Genomic DNA, 10771 nt, shown 5'->3' on the forward strand with positions numbered 1-10771 from the left:
GTGCTCAAATTAGAGAGAAAGAGGTAGATATAGATACCTCGCAAAAATCATCTAAGGTCACATTAATCAGCCTGTAAATGAAAATACTTATTGAGCACCTACTATATATATATATGCTAGTTGCTTTATAAATGGCCTCATGTAATTATAAGAACAATGTTAAAAGTGAGTGGATTATTTTCATTTTATACATGGGGAAATTGAGGTTCAGAAGAGTTAAGAAACCTCCTCAATGCCACAGAGATATAAAATGGGAGAGCCATTGGAACCCATACTTTATGCTAAAATCCATTCTGACTAGGCAACATAGCATGTACATGATCCTCCTGAAAAAAAATAAAAGAGAAAGGTAGTGAGAATGCGTTGTGTGGGTCAGAGGAACTGTTCAAGTCACTTCTGGGTCATAATGGAATTCCCAGACCAACAAAGTCCTTGGTGAGGCTAGTGAACTGGAGGAAAGTGAAAAACACCAGGGAAGGGCCTGTGAAATGGCATGGGTTAAGTTTGAGGAGGGATATGTAAATACACAAAATATTTATCAATTCAAGTGCTTGTAATTTAAGGAGTCGCCATATACTGAAACCAGGCACAAATTAAGTGTTGGCATCAGAATTTTTACAGCTATTGGACCTATGTTTAGTAATATTATTTAAGCAACCTGAATGAAATATAAAACTTTGAGTTTTACTGTAGTTTACTGAGTGATATCAAGGTACTTTAAGAAACCAATAGCCAGAGATAAAAGGTCATATCAGCAAATAGGCATTTAGTCAACACCAGGCTTAAACGTTTCTGTAGGATACTGAACGTTCATGGGCACAAATAAACTTTGTATACTTGAACTGAGTTTTATAATAATATGAAATATAAAGGCTTCTTAAAAATAAACCTGTCTCCCTTCCCCCATTAACAGTTCCGTTTCAAAAAATAGAACTTCCTATGATTGTACACGGCACAGGATCCTACCTCATCCTGCTTTGCACCTGCTAACTAGATCAGAGAAAACCAAAATACTTCCAAGACATATACTTTACCTAAACAAGTTCCAGTTTAGAGTCACATATGATACAATACCCTATATAAAGTATGGCCTTTTTTTTAAGAGTCTTGCTCTGTTGCCCAGGATGGAGTACAGTGGTACAATCTCAGCTCACTGCAACCTCTGCCGCCTGGGTTCAAGAGATTCTCGTGCCTCAGCCTCCCGAGTAGCTGGGATTACAGGCATGAGCCATTATGCTCAGCTAATTTTTTTTGTATTTTTAGTAGAGACAAAGTTTTGGCATGTTGGCCAGGCTGGTCTTAAACTCCTGACCTCAAGTGATCTGTCCCCCTTGGCCCCCTAAAATGTTAGGATTACAGGCGTGAGCCACCACGCCCGGCCTTCTTTTTTTAAATGCCTCTGTCTGAAATCAAGACTATTTTTTTCTTTAAGCCTATGTTTAAATTTCAGAGACTGTCAAAGGAATTCATCTTTAAAACAATCTTGGCTATTGCTCTTCTAAGAAATAATGATAGAGTTGAAAATGATGTTGGAGCATGAATGCTTACTGAAGCATTATCTATAAGATATGGAAACAAATGTCCAACAACCTGGAATTACTGAAGTAAATTATGAAATATCTATTATATAAAATATAGTGCAGTGATTTTAAACATTTAAAAAATATTTGATTACTTGGAAACCTTTATAATGTAATAAATGAAAAGAATGGGATATAGTGTTATTCTAATTTTTAAAATGTCTCTTTTCCTACATATAAAGCAAACATAAAATAAGCATTTTAAATTAGTTACCTTGAATTTTTCTAATCCAAAGCAAAGTGATTGAAAACATCTTTAAAGTACACACTACGTAAGACACTTTCCAAGTAGATTAACTAATTCATACATATTGAATATTATAGCAATAGGGTGTGCCCTAGTGACAATTTTGTATCATTTTAGCCTCTGAGCAAACTCTTTGTACTGTATAATGGTAATTTTCCCTGATCTGAAACACAAGCCCCAAAATGTTAAAATGAACAATAAGAAATGGCAAAAATGGGAACATTCAAGTAAGTTAAGAAATATAGGATAAAAGCTTGAAAATTACATTCATTTCTGAATGACAGTGTTATTTTCAGTGTCAATAGCAGAATGTCAATCTGAGTGCAACACTATGTAATTACAGCTTATAATGTGGAACACAATTATATGAATATTCAAAACTATCAAATGGCCCTTAACAAATTTTATTTTACAGAAAGTAAAAACTTTATATATCACACAAGGCTTTATATAATATACATAAGCACACATAAGTATCTATGTACTCGTGGGTATATGAATATCACAGCTTAATGGAATCAGACTTATATTTTCAATGAACTGGACAGAGCATGAATAGGCAACAGAGCGAGATGCTGACTGGAAAAGAAAGGAAAATCCAAGTTAATAGCTTTGAGGGTGCTTATTTTTCAACTTAGCTTCCCACATTTTCTGTCTTTTTTTTTTTTTTTTTTTTGAGACGGGGTGTCACTTGATTGTTCAGGCTTGGAGTGCGGTGGCACAATCTTGGCTCACTGCAACCTCTGCCTCCCAGGCTGAAGCAATCCTCTCACCTCAGCTTCTTGAGTAACTAGGACTATAAGCCTGCACTACCATGCTCAGCTAATTTTCTGTATTTCAGTAGAGACAGGTTTTCACCATGTTGGCTAGGTTAGTCTCCTGGCCTCAAGTGATCTGCCCACCTTGGCCTCTCAAAGTGTTGAGATGACAGATGTGAGCCACCGTGCCTGGCCATTTTCTGTGTTACTGATAGCATGCTACTTAAATGTATAGATTATCTCTTCCACTATTCAGTTTCCCATACCTGCATGTTGTTCTCCTTTAGACTGCAGTTATGAGGAGGAAAAACTTGACTTTTCATAACGTTTTTTTTTTTTACATGAAACCTCCCATTATGGGCAATCACAAAACTAAAAATGAGGTGGTAAGCCAACGGACTCTGTAACAATTACCACTAAAGACCAAAATTCTACTCAGTAGTTAGTTAAAAAGGGGAAAAATCATCACCCAATTAATGGCTTTAATAGGCTACTTTGCACAATATTTGAGGTAAGAGATAGAAGAAAGTATCACATGTAGGTTTTCACTCTATTGTTATCAACCTATTCTTTTATTTTTCATTATAATATGTCTGGCTTTATTTTTCCTTTGCTTGTAAAAGTTGGATGGCTAGAGAAATTTACAGACAAGGAAAAATGTAGCAAGACTTACGTGATAAGAACCCTGCCATCTCTGTAAACTCCTGTTAAAGCTTTAGTGTTTCTATGATATACTACTGCAGTACTTTGAATTTATATAGCACCTGTCTGCATAAGAGCCAAGGCTTCACGTTTCTCACTTATCCTTTCACCATGCTTGTGAAATATGTAGATTGGAAACACATGGCTTAAAAATAAGGTGAAACCCAGATATGACCACAGGAAATTTCAATGATTTACTTAAGATGATCTATCTGTCCAGACTGCTGAGGACTAAAAGACCTGAAATTCTGTGCTCAGTGCTTTTCCAATAAACACTACCTCATTATTAAAAAATTCCTAAACTTTTACAAAAACATATGGTTTCTCATATAATAAAATCCGTACGCTTAATGCAGCAAAAATCCCTGTTAAGGAATTATATAAATGGCACCTCTTTATTTTAAAGAACTAACATTAGTCAAAGAATAACCCACTGGTGACTGCTTTCCTGAATAGTCATCAATTTGCCAACAAAGTATTTAGCTTGTTGCAATACAATTGCATCAAAGTTTGAAAAGTCAACTGATAACTGAAATAAGTCAGATTATGAATATTTGAAAAAAGAAATCTCGGCAAACCAAAAAGCTTGAGTTATCTTCTCTTTTTATAAACGAAGGCATGCATGGTACCTGGCACATATATCTACTCAATTAGTTATCAATATAATAATTTTAAATGACTTTCTGAAGGTCAAATTACGAGTCAATGGCAGAGCCCTTTCTAGAATCTAGTTCCTCTGAGGCCAACTTCAACATAATTAGCATTTTCATTTTCATATACCAACAATGCTTCTTCATCCCTAAAACAGTTTATACACTAATATTTATCTTCCAAGTGTCAAGAATAAGGCAGAATTTTATATTATTAAATTTATCCTGAATCTTTTGAAACTGTATCACCTCCGTAACGAAAATAAATTGGCTCAATATGATGAGATCTTCTCCTAAGACTGACATTTCATGATTAGACTGTTTCCATAACTTTAACCAAACCTTTCTCATAACTAAAATCAGCTAGTCATGACCACTGGTATATAAAAGAGCTTCCAACATTGTAATGTATCCAAAAAGCCTTGAAACCTCCAACACACTGAATATACATTAAGTGGTATATCACTCTCTAGAATAATACATACTCAAAACATGACCCATCTGATTTCTTTTAAATGACTTTTATTATTTTCACAGCTCAAAAATTTTGCCTTCTGGATCATTCTTCACCAAAAGGAAAATTGTCATATGAGCAAAGACGACATGATTCTAAAAACAGTTACCCCATGTTGTCATGTATTGAGAGATATTCATTTTCAAATTTTATTTTATACCAGCTACTTTCGGAATCTGTACCAAACAGCAAAACAGAAACAGTTCGGCTTATACATTCCACATGGATTATATTAGATCAAACGCAGCAGCAAACTCATGAATTTATCATATGTGCTAAGAATACTGTCAGTACATTTCATGAAAATCCAAGTAGAAATAATGCCTAAAACAGAATATAAGATAATGGCAAGTGGACTTTCTTCTTGTGCCCTCTTAGCATCACCAAAAAGAATCACTTTGGTGCTCAAGCACCATGGCCAAGCTGCCCTTTTCTTTTCAGTAACAGGATTCTGTTCGCCTGGGAGAAAAATCTCATTGAGTTTCTGACAGTGGCTTGGATACTGACATTCTGCCATTACAAATAGTCACAGTCAAAGTCCAATGTGCATGTAACCATCTGTAGAAGAGGCTTAATCTCACCCAAATTATTACTCACTAGTTTTAATTAATCCTTCTACCCAAAATGCCATAAGCCTAGCCATTTTTATCAATTGAATCTAAATGGTTACATCAGACTAGAGACTTTGGACTTCAACACTGAATCACCTGTATTAAGGCAAAGCACAATTTATTTATTAATAGCTCCTCACCCCAAGTAAAGGAAGGGGTTGCTATCGGCTAGATCTAACAGAAATTAAGAATTTGACTCCCAGTCCCCTAATTTTAATAAAAATTTGGGCTCATAATATCATACCACCAAAAAAGGAAGTCAGCAATATTGGGGGTGGTGTTCAATGAGTAGGCATCACAAGAGAATGAAATGCTGTGGACTGGAAGCCTAGCGATGATTCTGTTTGTTAGCGATGATTCTCATTGAACACCGCTTAAAAAAGAACTTACCCCCTTACCACTTTAACCTAGTTGAGTGGTAGTAACTCCCCTGTTTTGAGGTTAAACATTTGTTATTTCAATCTAAATTTATATTGTCACCTCACTTCCACTAGAGGGGCCTATCTACCAGTGTAGTTAACTCTAGAAACTCAGGTGCACCTTAAATCCATTTCCAGCTAATCTGTGCCACAAGGCTAGCCTTGGGGTCAGAACTATGGGCTTTAGGTTGTTCTAGTTTTCAGGCTCAGAAACAAAAAAAGAAACAGCAAGAAAATGGAGTACTCCAGTCATTCAGAGGCTGCGGCAGGAGACAAAGGGTTTTTGGGTAAAGAATACAAAGTCAAAATCTCTTAAATATTTTCTGCCCTAGTTGTTTTCAAGGCTGAATATGCATCAACCAAGTCCTTTTTTTTTTTTTTTTCCAGATAAGCAAAGCTTTTAAACTGCAGACCTCAGAGGCTCCTCTCCCTCTTCTATACTCTGTAATCTATAATCTGAATAGCCAAATTGCCACGTTTTCCCAGCAGCAACCTTAACTTGGGCCACGTAGGCGGGTATAGGTCAATATGGGAAAGTTGTTTCAGTGCCCTCTCATTATTCTACCACACCATTGACAGGCAAAAACTCAACCAACTCGATGTATCAAATTTACTATCCACTGTTCTTGTGCATGATTTCTAATCCAATTAATTCATAACCACAAATAACTGATGGTTAATTGTAGTCAAGAGGCTATCTACTACCTTTATGTAGATGCCTAAAATAGAGAACAGGTCAATTAAAATATAGGCCAGACCAAGGAATATGAACAGAGCCTTACTTTTTAACACTATCTTGTGGGATATAGCTTCAAAGCTAGCATTCAGGGACAAAATGGGGCATGACTAAAAGGATGGCTTCCCTAGAAAATTAATAAGATGCTTTTTAAGTTTAGAAAAACCATGAGATTGAAGAACAGAGGAGGTGTATGTCCCGACTCATATATATTTCAAGCCCTTATTTTAAAAACAGCTCCTGTTTTTATTTTGGATAAAAGCCGAGCACCCAATTCCCTTTCTGGTCCTCTCATCCAAATCCTAGTAGACTTACTTGATTAGAAGCTAGTTCACACTCCTCCCCACCTTTTTTCAAATGTAGAGGTGGTTTTTGGAATATAGGCCTCAGCCATTACATTCCAGCTTTAAAGTCAAAAGCCGTCATGTGACCATCACATCAGAGACTTGGGGCACGTGATTCCAATTGGTATGTGTGGGGCTGCAGCCACTTAGCTGGAATTCACCATAAACTGCATCTCCAGGATCAAGTTTAGGCTCCCCAATCCATTGTGACATCCAACAAAGGGGAGTAAGTGCTTGCCTGTCAATAGTTTTTTACTTTCCCCTACATTTTCTACTTACTGTTAGCCAGGCTCCCTTCCCTCCTCTCCATCCGTCTTAACAGGTTGGGCGTCCCCAACAACCGGTCTGAAGGATGCTAATAGGCGAGGCTCTCCAACCCACTTAGTTCCAAGCTCAGCCCTCTGCACCACTGGGGATATCTTGCAGCTCAGGTGAGACGCAAGGAGCATCGCGTAAGGCAAGAGTCAAATGCCATTAAAACCACTCCACGTCCCGGGCAGGGATCATGTCGCGTCAGAACCGCCAGCACACTGAAGCAGTGACGACGGCGGTAGCAACTTTAGGACTGGCGAGAAGCCGGGGCGGGGCGGTCAGCTTCCCGGGGCCTCTCATTAGAGCGCTTAAGTACTGCGGGTAGAGAAAAGTAAACACAGGCAAGTGCAGCTGTGCGGGGAAAGGCAGGGAATATTACCTCCCTCCCGTCGACCCTCCGGTTGAGGCGCTCCGAGAGTCGGGAGAGGTCCGGGGCGGCCGCACGCAGCCGGGACCGCGCGCCCTGGGCCGAAGAGCCAAAGGAGCTGAGAAAAGGACAGAGAGTGCGGGACAGGGGAGAATGGAAAGGTGCTGCCCTACTAGCCCAGAGATGTTCTGCTAGTGAAAGAAAAAAAAAGTGCTTACTCATAGGGAGACGAGGTGCGCTCGCGACGCTCTCGCTAAGGACAAGGGAGGGAAGCAGGCGGAAGGCAGGCAACCCAAGCCTCGTTCCTCCCCTCGGCCACAGTCCCCGCTCTCCAGAGCCCCAGGGTCGGCTTAAGCCCGCCAGGTCAGCCGAGGCAGGTTTGTGGGGGCTGGAGTAGTGGCAGGCTGCTGGCTCCGGGATTTCCTGTGCTCGGGCGGGAGGAGAGGGGGGGATGGCAGTAGCTGGAGAAGGACGACAGAGGGAACTTATGCGCTCCGTTTCCACTTCGGGGCCTCAGCCGCGGAGGGGGATCAGGGAAAGGGTTGGCGTCTAGGACTAGAGCCCAAGATTGGCAACAAGTTAAGAGCAGCTAGTAAGAAAGCACCACTTAATACAGTGAAGAGCAGAAAATGTGTTTGCGGCGGGTTCTTGTAGGGAAACTCCCGGTCACTCACACCCATTTCGGTAGCGAACGATCGCCCGGACGCCCAAGGGCTCCAGCTGAAATTTCTCCGACCTTCCTCTCCCCCCATCCCAGCCCCGCGGGCGAGACACGTTCCTGCTGAGCTTAACGGAGATGCTCTCCCCGGGACCCACTCCTGCCCACGCCCAGGAAACCCAATCCCCTAGTGCCCGCCGTTGCCTACAAACACTTACGTAAAGTCACAGAGTCCAGGCTCTGGCCCGACTGCCGCCGACCAACGCACTCCGACAACTTCTGCCCCTCGTAATCTTTGCGGCAGTGGTTCTAAAGCCAGCGCTCCCTCTCCTCCTGCCAGCCCCCTCCGCCCCTCGGCCGCCGCTATTGGCTCGGGTGGTGCTAGCAGTCGGCCTGGGAACCTAGAAGGGGATTGGACCACGAGCCTGTCACATCAACTGGGTGGGGATCCGGGAAAATAGGCACGAGGATGGGCACCCAGGAGGGATAGGGACTGTATCTTTGCAGCAAGGAGAGGAGAATGGTCCGCAGCGCCTGAGTATCCCCTTCCTACTTGGGCTAGGAAGAGGTTTGAAGTTTAAAGTGCCTGGCTCGGAGTACATATTCACAAAATCTTGTGGGATTAATAAAAAGATGAACATGCTACCTATATAAAGTCTATGGGGGAGGAGGTACGGTTTCTCGCAGAATCGTGAGAAGAATCACGGCATGTTGGGGGGCATTCCTGGTTACAGCTGCAACAATCAGTCCAGGTGCCAACCGTTGCAGAGGAAAACATCAGCAATCATTCCTTCCCTTAAGAAGTCAAGTGAGAAGAATATGGGCAGGGCAGGACCCTTAAGCCTTTGGCCTCATGCCAAGCAAATTGTTAGCCCACATCATCTGTCTGGTATGTTTGTCCATGCGGAGAGAGGTGAGAGGAGGTGGTTGGAAGTACCTTGGTTCCACTTTTTTGACCTGAAATGGGTATCAATTCTCATCAGTCTCCTTTCACCAGAGAAAACTTGTAGACGTGTTACTGTTCCCCAGAGTGCCATTTCTTCTCCTTCTCGGCCCAGGAGATGGCTTCCACGTCTTAGCTGACCTCTTTCATTAATACACGTGGAGGTTATCTGCATTCCAAACCTATGGCTCATCGTAGATCCAAAATCAACTCCCAGAGCCACAGTTTGAGGGATTCTGCAGGGTCAGGTCAAGAGACTGACTTGTGGGATCCCTGTAGAAGAAAAAGTCTAAGCCCTTTTCTGTTCCAGTCATAACCATTTTGTTCAGGAAATATATGCTTGGAAAGTTCTGTCAACATTTAAAATTAGTTCAATTAAGTTGTATTTTACATATACCAGGAAAAAATGCTAAGAGAGGCTTTAAATTTGAATGTCCTTGAAAAGTAACCCCTATTTCATCTGCCATTGTAAATTTCCTTAGAGAAATTAATCTGTAGTGAGTGCCAAGGCTTCTGAAAAGGGAAGGACTTGGGGAGTTCATATATTGCCTAAAGGCTAGACTAGCAGAAGACTTGGCACTAGGAAAAAGCCTTGTTAAATATTAATTAATGATAACCAACTGGAAGAACTTATGAAAGGCACAGGAAGGTGAAAAAGGAATGAGAGGGCAATCCTGCTTTCACAAACATTGAATTTGTGTTATGGGAGATTTTCTACTTGTTCAACTTTGAGTCAGCACAAAAATAGTGATTTCAATATGTTGGCGTTGTATTGAACATGGAGTCAGTGCGTTGCTACACACATTTACAGTAAGCTCCCAAATGAGATTTCTAGCATTCAATAATTTGTCCAAGGTTTGGTATGACTTCTGGAATTCTTTACAAAAATTTTCAAGATACAGGAAATAGGCCCCTTCAATTTTCTACCTTTTATGGTGTCTGTCAGTCACCACTGAAGAGCTTCCACCTGCTCTTAAACTGAAAATTACAGACTGAGCAATAGCATGAAGGGACTCCTTAAGCTAAATTTTCCAGTGCAGATATATTTGCCTCCATTACATTGTATTCAATTTTAGTTTATTTTTCCAAATCTAGAATTTTAAAGTAAAAATATTAAGAATCCTATGTATATGCTATTTACAGTTCCAGTTTTTTTATTCAAAAAAGCTTACATGGGGCTGGATGAGGTGACTTATGCCTGTAATTCCAGCACTTTGGGAGGCTGTGCACTGGGAGGATTGTATGAGGCCAGGAGTTCAAGACTAGCCTGGACAACATAGCAAGACCTCATCTCTACAAAATAATAATAATAATAATAATAAAATCTGTAAAAAGCTCAATAGAAACTGTAATAAAAGTCTTCATTCACCACTAACACTGAGAATGTCAGAATTCAGTCAAGAAATGTCATTTTAATTGAAATGCAATAGTCCATAATTTCAAAGCAGCAGAGTACCTAGCTGATGGCATTACGTCTCATTGTTTTAGTAACTTTCCAACAGATAAAACACTCCCTAAACACAGAAGCACCTATTGTGATGCTAACTGAGATTACTGTTTAACAAGCTCCACTATATAATCCACTATATATAAGTACAAATGAAAACCATTTTCATTCCTGGGAAGTGTTGAAAGAAAAACTTGAGACAAATTGAATTTAACATAGTTTAATTGAGCCATGAACGATGGGGCAGCCACGCAGAACCAGAGTCTCTCTGCGCTAGTCTGGTTCTAGCGCAGAGAGACTCTGGTTCTGCCACATGGTCAGGGAGAATTTATGAATAGAAAAAAGAAAGGTGACATACAGAAAATGGAAGTGAGGTACAGAAACAGTTGGATTGGTTAGAGCTTGGCATTTGCCTTATTTGAACTTGAACAGTTGGCTGCCTTTCATTGGCCAAAATTCAGTAATTTGTACAAGAGAGGGTTA

General features: G+C 40.4%; 1 protein-coding gene across 1 annotated transcript in view; it reads right to left on the reverse strand.

The window, feature by feature from the left end:
- Positions 1–8527, reverse strand: part of PLS3 (plastin 3) — a 92825-nt gene extending 84298 nt beyond the window's left edge. Inside the window, exon 1 of the mRNA XM_037733514.1 lies at positions 8117–8527. The gene's annotated coding sequence lies outside the window, so the exon portion shown is untranslated. The remainder of the gene's footprint in view (positions 1–8116) is intronic.
- Between the last annotated feature and the right edge of the window lie 2244 nt (positions 8528–10771).

This window comes from Cebus imitator, unplaced genomic scaffold, assembly GCF_001604975.1.
Source record: "Cebus imitator isolate Cc_AM_T3 unplaced genomic scaffold, Cebus_imitator-1.0 Scaffold535, whole genome shotgun sequence".
Lineage (NCBI taxonomy): Eukaryota > Metazoa > Chordata > Mammalia > Primates > Cebidae > Cebus > Cebus imitator.